An 18379-nucleotide genomic window follows, 5' to 3' on the forward strand; every position below is an offset into this window, starting at 1 on the left:
ATTTATCAAATTGAATGTAACTTCAACTTCGTTGAATTGTCTTAGAAACGTTTGCATTGTTTACCAATTCGAAAGTCCCTTTGCGATAAGTAACTAACTACCGGATATGTTATGTTCTAAGGCACGACGAAGAGTAGTATAAGTATTTTACTTTGTAAAGATTTATCGTCATTGAAATCACGTGACCAAGAAAATATATACTAACGAGCGTTAACTTTTCTTTACTTCTTCGAAGATTTCACTTTACTATAAAGACGTAAACACGTCTTATCTCGTTGTTTTTTCTTCTTCTTCTTCTTTTTTTTTCTTTTTCCTATTCAGCCTCGCTCCAATGGAAATTTATATTGTATTACATGATTTTGATATCGGAGTAGTAATTCGTAAGAAAATATTTGTTTTGAAAAAGGAAGAGATAAGGAATGAAAGAGAATGAGATCGAAAAGATATTATAGATCGAGGGTTGTGTTATTTTTCTATGGAGTACAAAATACGATTAGTTGAAATTTTCTAATAATATCTCATAGCGATAAGTTTGTTTGTCCTTTCGATTTCTGACACAACAAGTTGAATCATTTTGTTTATCTTTCTTTTTCTTCTTTTTATCTGCGCGCGTCATCTCGATTTTATCCGAAAAATAAGAAAGATCATAATTGGGGAAAGTTAAAATCCGATCCGCCATCTTGACGAATCATTTTCGTTCTCATGCCAATATTTTTTACAACAATATTTTTCATTGCTCGTTTCTTTTTTTTTTCTTCTTCGTAATCGTAAATATAAATAGAAACATTTATCACGCCGATTTTCATTCCGCTAATTTTTTTTTTTTTTTAAACTTTAATCCGTTTTTATAATCGAATAAACAACGTCATTAAACAAATCATAGATTTTTCAAAAAAATATACATCGCTATCTATTTGACAAAACGAATTATTTTCTGATATAAAAATCTTTTCGAAAAGAATCTTTTCGTACGAAAGGTCGAAGGAGTTTTTGAAATTTTTGACATATGCACTTAATGCTCTCGATCGAAGGAAGCTTTCGCGTTAGGTTTAACGAAGGGAACGGTCACGAGGGCCCGAACTTCCCTTTCAACTTCGATATCGAATTCGTGGGAAGTTCAAGAACTGTCGTTATACGAACACGCTCTAATACCAACGCTAATACTTACGTACAACGTTCTCTACGTTCTACGACAGTAAAATCAGTGTACATAGATTTATCCACGGAAAATTACAGAGAAATCCTGCTTTCAATCGTCTCTCTCTTTCTCTCTCTTTCTCGTTATAGTTAAATTACCAATGGCTTTCTAAAAATATCTTAATTAATCAACCATCATGTACATATGTTTGTGTGTGTGTGTATATATATATATATATAATTAAGAAAAATTATTTTTATCAATTTAATTTAATGTAATGTTTCATAAAAATTAAATTAAATTAAAAAAGGAAAAGAAAAAGGAGTTGAATATATTCTATCGACAAAATCTAAGTAGTCGATCGTTTAAAATCGATCGGGAAAAAATTTTTTTCTTTCATTTCTTTTTTTTTTTTGCTAATAGCTCTGTGGATAACAAAGAACATAATAAACAGATTAATCAACTGATTCAATAGCAATGAATTGCCGAAGGTTAAGTTACTTAAACAAATTTTGCGAAATCGAACGCAAAGAAAAGGTGGAAGAGGAGGAGAAGGAGAAGAACAAGAAGAAGGAGAAGACGAAGAAAAAGTAGAAGGAGAGATAAGGAGAACTATATGCGTTTCTCGAGATAACAAAGATGACGTCAGAAAGAACGAAGGAGGAATCGGAACATTCTCTCTCCCTTTCTCTCTTTCGAGAAACACGAAAAACGAACGTGAAACATATCGTAAGCGTCATCTTGCTTATGTCTGATAAAAATAAATTTCACACTTGGGTCTCCCTAAATTTTGCTATAAATACATATGCAAACACGTACATATATATGTACGATGAGTATGATAAAGTTATATATATATATATATATATATATATAAGAGATTTCTGGTACTATGGAATTTATTATCGAGTTAAGTTCGACAAAGAAGCAAGAACGTATAGAGATCAAAGTTAAGTGAGAGAAAGCGTAAATTAGAAGATAGAAAGAGATAAAGACAGAAACACAGAGAGAGAAAAAAAGAGAGAGAAAGAACAAGAGTATATATGGATTTACAAAGATCGCACGTTCCAGAGAGGAGGAGGAGGAGGAGGAGGGCTGATGCATAAAGCGTACAAAATCGATAGCACCGGAGCAATCCGCTTAATGGCATTCCCTAAGCAGACGCTAGACGTGATAAATCGAATAGCGTCGAGTGATTTAGTGATATCTTCTTGTAAATACCAAACCAATGTATTAGTAGGTGGTGTACATAATAAACACGTAATAAACATTACGCATGAATCATTGAATGAATTTTGAGAAAAATACGAAGGAACGAATCCAACGAAAGCAACTAATCGAACGATAGGAAGAAAGAATCTACGAAAGAAGCAAATATTTCAAGTATCTAAATACTTCAAATGGACTTTTATACAACCAGCGATTATTCGGAATTCGATCGACGTCGTTCGTTTCTGCGATATGCTCATCGATTCTTGGTAGAGTTGTGTTTCTAAGATAACGTGCTTACGTGCCACGCGATCATAGTTACATATTATATATATATATATATATATATATATATATATATCATTTAGTTGGACGGAATTCCCTATTACCTGCGTCAACGTAAGAAGAAGAAGAAGATATCATATAACATTTATACGTGTTATGCATATATATATATATATATATTACACATACATATGTATGCGTAATATAGGTATTCATATAAAAACCCACGGCGACGCATTATCCAGATTATACTATCCATCGACATGTCGCGACCGATACGTAATATCATTATTCTTATAGCACGTGCGAGAGAAAGAAAGAAATAAAAAGATAACAAAAATTGAGAAAGAAAGAAAGAAAGAAAGACGGAAAGAAAGATAAAATAAAATAAGATATATAGGTAGATGGATAGATATATATCTAGCTAGCTAGCTAGCTAAATAGATATCTAAATAGATAGATAGATAGATAGATAGATGTTATATGTATGCGTGTGGTACGACACGATAGGAGTGCGTACGTGCGATCGAGGATAGCGGGAATGGGAGGGGTGGTGGTAGTGGTGCTGCTGCTGGGGTGGTGGGAGGGGAAGGGAAGGGAGATGGAGATGGAGGTGGGGAAGGATGAGGAGAAAGAGAGGGGATCAGACACGGTAGTCGGTGGCGTACGTGGTCGCGGAGGTTGCTCAACTTGACGTATGTTCTCTCCCGTGACGTCATTTAAAAATCACTTTACCTCAAGAGACAATCCGAAGTCGTCGCTGTCGCGTCGTCGACGTCGTACGAAGGATGCAATTGACACGACACCACTACTACCACCACCACGATGATGACGACGACGATGATGATGATGATGATGATGACGACGACGACGATTACGGTGGTGGTGTTGTTGTTGTTGTTGTTGTTGTTGTTGTTGACGTTGTTGCTATTGCTTGATGTTGGATGCTGTTGGATTATTGCAGCTTTTGCTCTTGCGAAGAATAGAGTCGAATAAGAGGACGAAGTAGTATTGGAGGGGGAGTGTGAGTGAATGAGATAGAGGGAAAGAGATAGAAAGATATTAATCAACGATGGACACCCCTTTCTCGTGTTTCCTTCTCTTTTCTTCTCACTTTTTCTTTCTTTCTTTCTTTCTTTTTTCCCTTTTTCTTCTTCTTCTTCTTCTTTCTCTCTTACACCGAGAGAGATTCACAGTAGTTTAGTAGTAATAGTGTAGTAGGCACGTCGTTTCTTTGTTCCTTCTTCCTACTCCCGCGAGTCCTCTCACTTTATATTGTGCATATATATATATATATATATATATATATATATATGTGGCTATGTATATGTATGTACGATGTATATATTTGTGTGTATATATATATATATATATTGTGGAGCGCACACTCGAGGGAATACGCGTAACGGAACGAAGTTAATCGGAACACGTTAGGATCGCGAGAGCGTCACTCGCGCACCGTTTAAAGCGGTCCGTGATTATCACTGTTACTCGAGACCGCTGTTAATACCCCCGTAGTAATATTAGTAGGAGTAGTAATAGTATAATAGTAGGAGGACAGATGAGACACCGATGGATGTTTCCCGCAGCTTCCAATACACTATCAATATATCTTTTTCGCTTCTCCTATACTTCGTTAAATATCGAATAACACGCGAATAGCACTATATCGTTTCTCACACATATAAATTCGGTCCGATATTAAATACGAACTTTTGCACTTTTCTAATGTCATTAATATAGTTCAGCACGATCAAACAATAACTTCGATTAAGAATCCGACCAAGTATTATCGGCCGAAATAAAAGAGCAATTCAAAGCGAATGGAGAAGTAACAACGATAAGAGGATGAGAGAAACAGAATCGAATCGTGAGAGAGAGAGAGAGATGTAGAAAGTGTGCGGTGACCTCGGCGATGAGGAGTAAGCTAAAACACTCTCAAACTCTATCTATCTCTCTATGTCCCAAGTCCGAAGTTTTTCTCGGCGCGCGCACGAGATACAACTTGATGCAAGAAGAAAAACGTCCGTACGCGAGCAAGGCCCGAGCACGACTGAGCGCGTATGCGAGCCGATACCGGCCGAGCGTGTGGCTCACGACACGAAGATACCCGACCGATCGTCGCACCGCTACGACACGAGTTCCGAGTCCCCTCTTCGCTTCTCCGTAGTCTCCCTCTCTCTCGCTCGCTCGCTCACTCTCACTCGTTCGTTCTCTCTCTCTCTTTCTTCGCCCATCATCCTTCCTCTTTCCTCTTACTCCTCCTCGCTCTCCTTTCGCTCGACTCGCGCTCTTCTTTCTTTTTATCTCTCTCTCTCTCTCTCTCTCTCTCTCTCTCCTTCTCCTTCTCTTTCTCTTTTCTGTGCGCACATCGCGTCCACCTCGAGCGCGCTTCTCCTTCCTCCTCCACCTTCTCCTTCTCCTCTTTCTCTTCCTCCTCCTCTTCCTCCTCTTTTCCCTCCTCACTTCTTCCTCTAACCTCTTATTTTCCAACGGCGCTTAAACTCACCGTACGTCCTTCGTTCTTCTCTCTTTCTCTCTGTCTGTTTGTCTGTTGTCTGTCTGTCTGTCTGTCTGTCTGTCTGTCTATCTGTCTGCTATCTTACTCTTTTTCTATGGAAGAAAATATACATATATATACATAGAAATGTGATTTCTCGAGGTAACACTCGAGAAGAAAACGGTAGCTGCCTTCTCTAATCGCGACTAATCGCAAGCACCAGTTTTATTCGTGGTGTGGACGATTCGTGAAAGCATAAGGAATACTTTTCCTTCGAATCTCTCTCTCTCTCTCTCTCTCTCTCTCTCTCTCTCTCTCTCCTGTCTTTTATCTTTTGTTTCGTTCTAAACGAAATCGAGCACGTCACGAGAGGGTGGAAGAACACACGGCGTCGAGCTTCTGACGAACGGATGATTTGAGAGAAAGAGAGAGAGAGAGAGAGAGTGTGTTAGAGTGTGTGAGAGAGAGACAGAGAGAGAGAGAGAGATAGAGGGCGGGGTGGTCGTCGAGCGCCGCCACGGAAGGGGGCGGGTTAAATGAACTGTCGGCTCGCCGGGCGGTTTGCGTTTGATTTAATGGGAGATAGGAAGGGTTTGTTATGGATGCTCGACGGGGATATATTTGAAAGCGGTAAGGCGTCTCTCTCTCTTTCTCTTTCTCTTTCTCTTTCGTTCTCTATGTTGGTTTGCCACACGTATCGATGTATGTTAGTGTATATATGCGTATATATATATTTATATTTACATATATATATTTTATTTATTTATTTATACATGTCTATAGATAACATATATATATATGTATGTATTTATATATGTGTGTATATATATATGTATGTATGTATGTATGTACGTATACGATGACAATGTGCTTTTGACTCTCTAACCAATCGGATCCATTGAAAATCGAGAATATCGAGATCGTTCGTACCCGAGCTTTAGCGCTTACATTTTGGTTTCAATTTATTCGTTCGAATGGAAAATCGAAAGTGGGACTTTTTATCGCGAATCACGATTAATCGATAATATAGTCCTTCTATCGGTGGTTTAGTGCTCCATTTGAATTCAGTTATGTATGTATATATATATATATATATATGTGCATACGAAATCTGACGAATTATCGTCCTTGTTGAAAATATTCAAAGAGATCATTGAAAAAGAAAAAAAATATATATACATACGTACATTCGTACATATATGTGTATCTATATCTATTAGATATCCATCTAAATGATCTGTCTCTGAATGTACTTAAATTACATCTAATAATTTCCTTTTATTTTTCATAATTATCTTCGTTGAAATTTAATCGAAAATACCGAAAGATGTTTGTTTCATATTCGAAAAGCAAAACGCGGAAGATAATGCGAGAGCGGGCTCGTCGGTGAACTCAGGAATATGTATTTGTTTTTTTTTGTTTCTTTTTTTTTTGTTCCTTTTTTCTTTATTTATTTATTTTTTTTTTTTCGTATCCTACTCATTCCGTCCTCTTCCTCCTCCTTCTCCTCTCCTACTCTTCATCATCATCATCCTTCTCCTTTTACCTTTCCGTTATTTAACGAGAAATACGGCATAACTTTGTAAGCACGGACGAGTACTGGTACGAGTGAGAAGCGGAGGAGAGTAAAAGGTAAGGGAAGAAGGGGGAAAGGGACGTATTTACCTTTGCGGCTGATGGCCGGCTTTTCCACGATGTATTTTCAAATAGGGCTTAATTGACGAATGTAACTGTAGATAGCCAGTAGTTTCGTGAACGAAACCGAAAAATATCTAAAGATAGAAAAAGAAAGAAAAATAGATAGATAGAAAAAGAAGTAGAGAGAGAAAGAGAAAGAAAGAGAGAGAGAGAGAGAGAGAGAGAGAACGAAAGAGATGATCCACTTGTGACATCGATCTTCGTATATTCACGATATTTCAACGAAAGAACTTTAGAAAATGTGAGTTGATAGTTAAAAGGAAAGACATGACACACACATACACATACACATATTTATCTAGGATTTTAACGAGCTACGTAATAACGGATAGCCATAAAAGTCGTTCGAATATTTGCGAATACACACGTAAGTAATTGTATCCATATAATATCCAGAGTGTATGTATAGGTAAAAGTCTAAGCAATAATCGTATTTACGTATATATTGCTGTGCTGTTTCTATGATAGTTTCGATCGTTCGAAAGGAAGAAAGAAAAATAAAAATAAAAGAAAGAGAGAGAGAGAGAGAAAGATCGAGAGCTTTAGAGAACTCAAGAGAGAGAAAGAGAGAGAGAGAGATAGAGAAGAGAAAGAGAAGAAGAAAAAGGATAGAAAGAAAGAAAGATAGATAGAAAGAAAGATAGAAGGAAGGAAGGAAGGAAGGAAGGAAAGAAAGAAAAGAAAAGAAAAAAGAAAGAAAAAAGAAAAGTCGAGGCGATCCATTCGAGTTTCTATTATGAGGAGGAAGCGAACTAGTGATAATGACTATTCTGAAATACCTCGTTGCAAGGCAAGCAAATACCGCTGCATAGAAACGAGCACCGAGTTCGTTTCGACTTCTCTTTCTCTCTCTCTCTCTCTCTCGCTCGCTCTCTCTTTCTCTTTCTCTTTCTCTTTCTCTTCAAACCTTTCCCTCTTCCTCTCCTCCTCCTCATCCTTCTCCTCCTCCTCCTCCTCCTCCTCCTCTTGCTCTCCTCTTCCCTCTCTACAACACCATCTCCTCCTCCTCCTCCTCCACCTCCTCCTCCTCTTCCTCCTCCTCTTCCTCCATCGTCGTCGCTACTTCCTCGTTCGCCCTCCGTGAAATATTACGACGACTTTTCTTTACCAACGGCCTATCTGAAACGCTCGATCGCCAAGAGTTTTGTACCCTACGGTTCTACGAATTTTCAACCCCGAGATCCTTACTCCAATTTTTACACATGGAGCGAGCTTTCTTCTTACGAGAGAAACAAGAAAAGAAAAAAAAAATGAAAATAAAAAAGAAAATGATACAGAAAGGAAAGGAACATGAAGTAAGAGGGATGGAGATATGAGAAAGATGGTAAATAGTCATGTCGAATAATAGATGATACTTTCGATCTGTAAGATCAGATAATAAAAGATAAGACGAATTTATGATTACACACACACATATACATATATCTTATAAATTATATCACATATATATACATACATACATATATATATATACGTATATATGTATAAATCTTGTTTGGAATTAATTCGGTTCGATGACCTCTACTGATCGAATCAACGAAAGAAAAAAAAGAGAAAGAGAGAGAGAGAGAAATGACGATTTATTCGATTTCGTGGCAAGGTGGATAACTTCTCTCTCTCACTCTCTCTCTCCCTCTCTCTCTCTCTCTCTCTCTCTCCCTCCCTCTTTCTCTTTCTCTCTGTGTATGTGTATGGCAGCGAAGAAAACGAGTACCGCTACGGCTCGCGAGTTCCGAGTCGTTTTTCCCCTCGCCCGCGTGCTTTACCTCCTCCCCCTCTTCCTTGCACACCAACACACACACAAACAACTAAACACACACACATACATACATACATACATACATACATACATACATACATACATACATTTATACGTACAAACGCGCGTAAACTTCTTCAACGTTTCTCTCTACTCTACCATTACGTTGTAACCTCCTCATCCTCTTTCGTTTCCTTCGGCCATCCTTCGGCTCTTTCCTCGCGAAGTAAGTACTTACTACGTAGCCACATCGGAGATTTTTCTCGCTTTTAGCCAACGTTATATCCAGCGTTAGAATCGGCCAGGTTTCGTGCCGGATAATATTTGGAAAAGCGGGAAAATCGAAGTTGTTCTCTTTCTCTTTCTCTCTGCCTGCTATCCATCCCTCTCTCATTCTATTCGCTTTCTCCCTCCTCTTCTCTTCTCTTCTCTTCTCTTCTTTTTTACCCCTTCGTTTCTCTTCCTTTCACCCCTTTTTATCGTGGAAAAGCATAGGATCCAAAATGTGTTTCCTCTCTCTCGTCACGTCGAAAATATCCCTCCTCTTTCTTCTTATCCTTCTTTTCCTCCTTATCCTTCTACAGCAACACCATCACTATCGTTGCTCGCCTTCCAATCCAAAGCGACGGCTTTCGAAAATTCTATTCTACGAAACCAAAGCATTTTCATGCTGTATAGAGCCTTGAGAAAGTAATAAAGAATGAGAAAGAGAATGAAAAGATTAACGATATTACGAGATCCTTACGGGATTCTTTAACTATAGCAATGTTTAGTCCATCGTTCGATCCTTTTTATATACGTTGTTAGTATACGTTTGTGTAAGCTGTAAATGCTTGAAAGAACACTTCGATCTTTTTGGACAAGTTTCTTATTTTTATTTATTTATTTATTTCTTTTATTTGTTTTCGTATTTATTTTCGTTTTCTTTCCTCCTTTTATTGTTTTCTATTTTAACGACGGATAGAAAATGTTTTCTTATTGCAAAATTTATTTTAATTTTTTTGTAATTCTTTTATTTATTTGTTTACTTATATACACACACACGCACATATATATATATAATTATAGAAAATTATACAGTTACAAAACAAGGTAAATATTAAACGATTGTAGATAAATATATCTACACATATATTCTAGATTACATATATAATTAATCATTATAAATGCAAATAAATGCATTTATAATAAATCATCTTTGACAGTGTTATTTTTAAACGATCCGAGAATGGCAACGAATAACAAGAATTGCAAGAGAATAGAGAAAAATAAAAGTGACGGGTGAGAGAGAAAAAGAAGGAAAGACGGAACGAGACGGAGATAGATACATAGAGAGAGAGAGAAAGAGAGAGAGAGAGAGAGAGAGAGAGAGAGAAAGATAGATATAGATATAGAAAGAGAAAGACAGATAGACAGAGAGAGAGAGAGAGAGAGAGAACGTCGCTGTTCGGCTTGGTATAGTAGGACGACTTTCGAGAGGTTTTCTAAGGCGAGCTTCCTTTCTCTCTACAGTGAGTTGTCCTTCCTCGGATATTACACCTCTCAACGTTTCCCGTAAAAGTCGGACCTACTACCGTGAGAGAGAAGCGTACATTTACTTGTCGTCGTGTTCGACGTACACGTTAGAAACTCGAAGGACAAACTTGCTTACTAGTAGGTAGCACATGACGTTTCTATTTCCCTTCTTTCTCTCTCTCTCCTTCTGTCATGATCTATCTCAATTTCTCTATCTATCTCTCTCTCTCTCTCTCTCTCTCTCTCTCTCTCTCTCTTTCTCTCTTTCGCACTTTCTTTCAAATCCTTCCTAATTCGAAAAGATCATTTAACCTTCTTAATCCTCAGGTAATCTCTACAAATCCGAAAAGTGTTGTTAGACACACACATAGGAACTTACATACATACAGATACAATGTATACGCAAAGAACACAAATTGACCTACCCGAAAATGTCTTCAATTATTTTTATAACGATTTTGTAAAACTTTTTCCTCTTTCTCTTTTCTTGTTTTTTTTTTTTTATTTATTTAATTTTATAAGACGTGTTTATTCAATAAAATTTTATTATTGGTTATTATCGTCGCGAAGGCGTAATCGTAGAAAATTCATTTTTACATAGGAAAGAAAGATTAAAGTAATAGTTATTCTCCATTGGTAATTACTTTTGAAGAAATATAAAAAAAAGTATATATATATATAAATAAATAAAAAGTTAATCGAATTATTATAATAACGAAACATATGCGATCGTTCGTTCATTATTAACGTTCGTATCATTGATAACGGACGACGTTATCAAAATGAACTTAAAACAATGTATCGATAGCCTTCGGACATTCTTTCGATGCATTTCATATATGTATTATATCGTATCTACATACATATATATATATATATATATATGTATATATATATGCATATATATGTATATACATGTATATATGCAAGTATATAGATATATATATAGTGAAATAACGAAGAGATAATTAATGAACGTCTCGACGTTCTTATCGTGAAGAAAACTCGAAATAGATAACGAACTTGTGAATTTTTGTGCCTAATTTTTCGTCAAGCAATGTTCACATGCAAAATATTGACTCGTTTAGTATCGCTTATAGATAAGCTGTTTATTTTGGTTATTACGTTTTCGTTTCCTTTTTTTAGACTTCTTCTTATACTTCTTTTGTTTTTTCTTCTTTCTTCCTTCCTCATTTTTTTTCTTTTTTTTTTCGATTTAGTCTTTTTCCCGATGTAGGTATACCAGATTTTATTCTAATTCTGTTTATATATATATTTTTTGTTTATAATATAAATAGAAATATTTTATTTGAAGAAAAGAAGAATATATCTTCTAACTTATATATATATAGAAGTAAACTTGTATATAATTTTATAAATTATATTAAATTTGTATTATACATGTATGTGTAAAATATAAATTAAATATAGATATTTATAACTTGTATAATAATATAAGATGTGTAATAAGTGTAACTACTATATAATTTATGTATAAATTAACGTAATTTATACATATATACATACATACATACATAGGTACGTATATATATATATATATATATATGTCACACACACATATACATACTTGATAACAATCGATAAACCATTTTCGAAATAAATTGAAAATTTAATCTAAACTATCGTATATCGTTCGGAATTCGTGTTAAACCCTGACGTAAGATCTATTTTCACCTGATCTAAGCATTCGAGAGATCGCTTATATTCCGTTAGCAGAAGCACACGAGAGATAACGAGCAAGAGAGCGTGGTATCGTATTTTTACTCTTATAGCGTCACGAGCTGCGATTTCTCGAGGACTTCACCGCCAACGAATACATATGTATGCATACATACATACATACATGCATGCATGCATGCATGCATGCCTGTATGTATGTATGCATTCATGTATGATATATACATGTATGTACGTATGTTCGTATGTATGCTCTATACGTACGTACGTGTTTTGTGTATAGTGATCAACACTTTGAAATTCGATCGAAGTGGAACAAACGAGTGGCAAGTTTTCACGGCAAATTCGAAGCTAAACATACATACATACATACATATGTTTCTTTTTTCGAACTGATATTCGCGATTATCGAGTTATCGATATCGATGACTAATTGATACGAATTTATCGCGATTCCTTATCGATCATCGTTAAGCGGGGCTTTTAACTCAACCGGTCTTTTATATAGACATTCGAATATTCAAGAAACTAGTTGCTTCTATATATATATATATATATATATATATATATATATATATATATAAATTTTAATGTAATTCTATTTATATTATTTTTTATTAATAAATTAAAATATCTTATTTGTAAAGTAATTTATATATATATAGATATAACTGTTTAATTTAACACAATTAATCTACGAAATCATTCAATATATATATATATATATATATATACAATCGTTACAAAATATTATTACTTCGTTAGAAATACAAAGGAAAAAAAAGAAAAGAAAAGAAAAAGAGATCATTTAATTTAATCGACTCAACATAAGAGAAAAAATTTCTTTGGACATTCCCTCTGTTAACCAATCGTTAAACAAGACAGGGTGGGATGCATTCGGACGGAAAATTCGTAGAGCACGTTGGCATAATTTTTCGGCTGGCTAGAATATATGTGTGGTGTCTCATTGGGGTAGTTTGTTCTCTCTCTCTCTCTCTCTCTGTCTCTGTCTCTCTCTTTCTCTTTCCTTTACACACACGAATACATGGGACGAGAAGAAATAAAAGAGACAGAGAAGAAGAAGAAAAGAAGATGAAGAAGAAGAAGAAGAAGAAGAGAAAGCAGAAGAGGAAGATGAGGAGGGGGTGGAAGAGGAGGGAAAGAAGGAAGAGGAGGAGGAAGAGAAGGTTGGTCGATCGGTAGGAATTAAAATATCGAGCGTCTCGAGTTGAGAGCGAATGCAACTCTCGAAAGCTCTGTTGGAAGCAGGATGAAGCAGGAGTAAACGGTGGGGCGGGGTGTTGGAATGGTGGGGGGAGAGAGTGCTGAGGTTATAGAGAGAGAGAGAAAGAGAGAAAGAGAAAATGAGAGAGTGAGTACCAAACGAGAAAGAAAGAAAGAAAGAAAGAAAGAATGTGAGAAAGAAAGAAAGAGAGGGAGAGAGAGAGAGAGAGAAAGAGACTGTCCTTGTCGCTCTCTCACAGTCGACTTAGTGGATTCGTGTTTCTCTCTCGATCTCACGAAAAGTAGAGAAAGAAAGAAAAAGTGAGACAGAAAGAAAAAGATAGAGAGAGAGAGAGAGAGAGAGAGAGAAAGAAAGAGGGTCTTTTGTTCTGGTTCGTCTACCGTTCTTCCCTACACGCACCGATCGTCACGTAGCCACCTCTCGTTTTCTCTCTCTCTTTTACACGCAGGAGGGTGTGCACCCGCGTTTCTATGTACGTGTATGTATCTATGCCATATATATATATATATATACATGTATATGGAATCTCTGTTGAATGTGTTACACGTGGCTTCCTCGTTCTACAGAGTACGTACGTATGTGTATATACATAATATATATATGTACATATATATATATATATATATATATATATATATATATATATACACACGTTACGTATCTACTACAGTACGTAAATACGTATGTATGTGTTTCGGTGTGCAGACCGGCAATCTGTGGACAGCCGGTCTCTCTAACCGGGCAGGAGAGCGGTGTGAAGGGTGAGGAGATGAAGGGTGCTGGGAGGGTCGGAGGGAGGGAGGGAGAGAGGTTGAGAGGGAAGGAGGGACACACCGATCGATTTTCATCGAGTCTCAAAATTCTCTATGCACATCCTGCCGACGAACTAAGACCTCCTTCCCTTTCCTTCTCTTGTCGTTCCCGCTCTTACCCCTTTACCCCCCCCTTCTCACCCCTTCTGATCCCTTTGCACCTCCCCCCCTGCCTCGTTTCTCGTCTTCTTCTCAACCCTTTTTAACGCGTCACATTCTTTTCCAAACTTACTACTAGACGTCGCTCTTTTGCTACGCGATACTTTTATTTCTTACCCCCCGTCGTTCAAATTTAAAGGAAAATTAAAAGGAAAAAGAAAAGGGAGAAAAAGAAAAAGCAAAGTACAATCACGACAATTAAACGCTCCTTGTTAACTCGTCTATTTAAGTAATTTCTATTTGGGTCTGTTCTGTATTCGTTTGATCGTACCCTAATTTATATCGGTTTTCCTTTTTTCTTCTTCATTTTCTTTTTGTTTGTATTCTATTTTATTCTATTTTATTGTTTTTTTTTCTTTTTCTTTTTTTTTTTTTTTAGACGAAATCTATTATTAATCGGAATAGGTTCCAAGGTCGTGTTTACTGCTAGCAATGATATATGGATTATATATGGTATGGTGTACTTATAATACGTGCTATAAGTTTCGCATTATATAATTTTTCTTCTTTTTCTTGTTCTTTCTTTTCTTTTTTTAAGACACTAAAAAAAACACATTGTTACATAGTAAAGCGTAATATTGTAAGTTATGCTATGAGAATCTCGCATTATATGATTTCAGTTTTTTTTTCTTTCTTTTTCTTATTTTTTTTTTTTTAACACCAAAAAAAGTTTTGCATTATGTCATGCTATAGCATAATTCTGTAAGTTATATCATAAGAAAGAAAGAGAGAGAGAGAGAAAGTGTGTATGTGTGCGTGAGAGCACTTCATATAATTACATATATATAAATTATTTTTCCTTTTTTGACATAAGAAAAAAAGAAATCATATATTATAACATAGCTTAAGATGATCTTTTAACTCGTATCATAAGTTTCACCTTATGTAATATGTCCCTTTTTTTTCTCTTTTTGCTTTCAAACTTCTTTTTTTTTTTTACTAGTTTTACAGGGTTAAGAATTAAAAAGTATGTATACGTGTGCGAGGAGATTATTGGAAAAGATAATCCTTCTAATAATAATAGTAACAATAATAATATTAATAATAATATTAACAACAACAACAACAACAACAACAACAACAATAATTTACATAACTATTTAGAAAGATTTTGCAAATGAAATGCAAAAATGATTTCAGCCATAGTCCAATTAATATTCGGGTTGGGGGAATAAATGAATGTTACTTTATAAAATTCTCTCTTGAAACTTTTCTGTTTTCGTCTGTCTGTCTCTCTGTCTGTCCGTCTGTCTGTCCGTCCATCCATCCGTCTATCGTTAATCTCAAGCACATACTTCGTTCGCAAGCATATGATCGATAACAATGCGAGCGTTGCTTGACAACGGCTCGTTCCATTTCGCGACATATTCCTTTACCTTTCTTCTTCTTCTTCCTTTTTCTTTCTCTCTCTTTCTCTCCCTATTTCTCTTTCTTTCTTTTTCTCGTACACACCCATACACTTTCATTCTATCTCACTTTCATACTCACTCTCTCCACTTTTGTTGTCTCGATGTTTATTATGTAGGAACATAATTGGTTACTCTTTGTCTTTTTTTTTTTTTCTATTTTCCCTCTCCCTCTCCACGTACGTATACATATATGTGTGTACTAGTGTGTGTAACTCTGTACGTATGTGTGTGTGTGTGTGTGTGTGTGTGTGTGTGTGTGTGTTGGAAAATCGTTTCAATCAAGATGATATAAATCGAATAAATTAATTGATATACCGATTCTTGTCTCGTGTGAGATTGTTTATTAAACATTTTTTTTATACATATATATATATATATATATATATATATATATATTTATTCAATTAACAGTCGTCCCTGGTTTACTTCCTCGTAGGATAATTTTTTATTCCCTCTATATCATTTTTATTATCATAAAGTGTGACTATAAACGGATGGATATATCATAGACATAAAGATATAATATCGACGATAGTAAAAAAAAAAGGGAAAACTTAACAAAAATATTTCAGGAGAATTCAAACTACAAGTAGTAAAACTTTTGGGAAAAAATCGGTCACGTTTTTGTTTTATCTTTGAAAAGGGCAGGAAAGGGCAGTTTAGGGCAGTATTCTTCGTCGATACGCATCGTTGCTCCGTTGCCCTTTATCTGTTCTAGCAATTTACGATTCATCGGGTTAACGTTATATCATGAGATCCTGGCCAGGATTTCGTGAAAGAAAGAGAGAGAAAAAGAAAATGAAGGAGAGAGAGAGAGAGAGAGAGAGAGAGAGAGCGAGAGAGAGAGAGTGAGAGTGAGAGAGAGAGAGAATGAGTCAGGAAGGTTAATTCATTCCCCCTTCTCTCTCTCACTCACTCTCTTCGAGCTTTGCCACTCGACTGCCGACCATTTCCCTCTTTCCTCCTTTTCCCTCCCACCACCTCCTCTCACCCTTCCCCCTCTCTTCATCTTGCCCTTCGTTCCTGCCTTTCTAGTTAATCGGCCGTAGTTATTCGTAAATATTGAAAAGCATGTTCGGAAGCTTCGTAAGATCGGACTCGACGAATCTCCCTACCATCCTTAACGTTTACATCCCTTCCTTTTTTCGACCCTTTTCTCTCTCTCTCTCTCTCTCTCTCTCTCTCTCTCTTTCTTTCTCTTTTTCTCTTTCTCTCTCACTTTCTCAACGCATTTCTCCCTCGCCATCCAGGACAGCATCGCGTTGCCCATTTACTCGAGAGACCCCTCCGTTTCCTTTCGTACACTTCAAAACCCACCTTTCTATCCCCTCCCCCTCTCTACTCTCTCCCCTTTCCCTTCACCCCTGTCTCCTTTCCCTGTTCACCCTGTCCCTCACCTCTCTCCGCCCTACCCTTAACTCCGAACAAAATTTTCTCCATGAAAGTTTCTCCGGCAGACTTTAAACCAACTCTCTTTTTCCAAAATTTTTCTATCTCATTTTTTTTCTTTTTTCTGTTCTTTTTTTTGTTTTACTTTTTTTTACTTTTTTTTCGTTTTCTTCTGATCTTTTTGTCTTGCTCGGTCGGTTCGTTCGTTCGTTGGTTTGTATGTGCGTTTATATGTTTATTTGATAATTTTGTAATGTTTTGAGAACCGATAGGATAATATATTTTTATTAATAACGACTAACGCATTTGTTTGCCTTATTAATTATGAATTGAAACGTCATTATCGATTTATTGTTAATAATAATATATACGAAACGGCAGGTACATTTACGTGTTTTCGTTCGTTTGATTTTTAATAGCGATAATAATGGATTTTTATTAATAACTGAACGATTTGTTTTTCTTATCGATTATGAATTGAGATATTGTAATCGATTTAATGTTGATAAAATAAGATTATTTGTCTTTTTCTTTCCTTTTTTTTTTAATGTCGATCATATTTCGCTACAGGTTTACTATTAATAACATTGATGAATTTATTTCTATTATTAATTGTAGATATGAAATGTAGTAATCGACTTGTTATTAATAATAATGAAAGAAAGTGCTAAAGTATAATTTTACTAATAATAATAATATTTTACACATAATAATATTATCAATTTCGAATTGATATCGTAATCGATTTAATATTAATAACACAAAAATCACTCGCTCTCGTTTTCTTTCTTTTCCTTTTTTTTTCTTCATCTCTTTTAATCAATAATCATCGTAATCAATCGATTATCGATAACGATTTGCTGTTTTTTTTCTCTCCCTCTGTTCATTTTTATTCTCATTTTCGAATTTTGCGACGATCATTAAACAAAATTTTCGTTACTCGTTTATTTTGTTCTAATCGTTAACGATAATCAATGTTAATCGATATTTTAACAATAAAAAGCAAAAAAAAAGGAAATAAATAATTACGATTCCCATCGAATTAATTATTAATTTTAAAATTGGATGAAGTATGATCAAGTATAGTATATACGATACGTAAGTTCGTCGAGTAGACATTGTAAAGGAATCTCGTAAAAATCTCTTATCTCTTGGCAAAAAGAAATTAAGAAAGATACTCAGTGGGCCCAGGAAGTCTCGTTTCTTTGATAGTTTATTTGTAAGAGAAGTGCGTTTACCAGTCTTACGAGTCACTTTGCTTCGATCCTTCGAAACCCGATCCTACTCTCTTCTCCGATCCTCTCAGTAGCTGCAGGAGGAGATTGGATCGAGACTTTGTATGGTCCCGGTCACCATCCATTACTATACATATCCTACGTTAAACTTGCTTTGCTTTTATATTATACTACCATATTCCTTTCTCTCTCTCTCTCTCTCTTTCTCTCGTTTTTTTCTCTTTCCCTTTCTCTTTCTCTCTCTTTCTCTACTTTTTCTGTCTACCGAACGAATCGATAAAAAGACCGTTTCGTTCTAGTTTTATTGCATTTTTTCTTCTTTTTTCT

General features: G+C 35.6%; 1 protein-coding gene and 1 long non-coding RNA gene across 6 annotated transcripts in view; one reads left to right on the top strand and one right to left on the bottom strand.

Annotated features, from left to right (window-relative positions):
* LOC127065727 (uncharacterized) overlaps positions 1-4721 on the bottom strand; it is a 39751-nt gene extending 35030 nt beyond the window's left edge. The window contains exon 1 of the mRNA XM_050998504.1: positions 3368-4721. The gene's annotated coding sequence lies outside the window, so the exon portion shown is untranslated. The remainder of the gene's footprint in view (positions 1-3367) is intronic.
* Positions 1-18379, top strand: part of LOC127065730 (uncharacterized) — a 110570-nt gene that overhangs the window by 26716 nt on the left and 65475 nt on the right. The window lies entirely within an intron of this gene.

Source organism: Vespula vulgaris, chromosome 8 (assembly GCF_905475345.1).
Source record: "Vespula vulgaris chromosome 8, iyVesVulg1.1, whole genome shotgun sequence".
Taxonomy (NCBI): domain Eukaryota; kingdom Metazoa; phylum Arthropoda; class Insecta; order Hymenoptera; family Vespidae; genus Vespula; species Vespula vulgaris.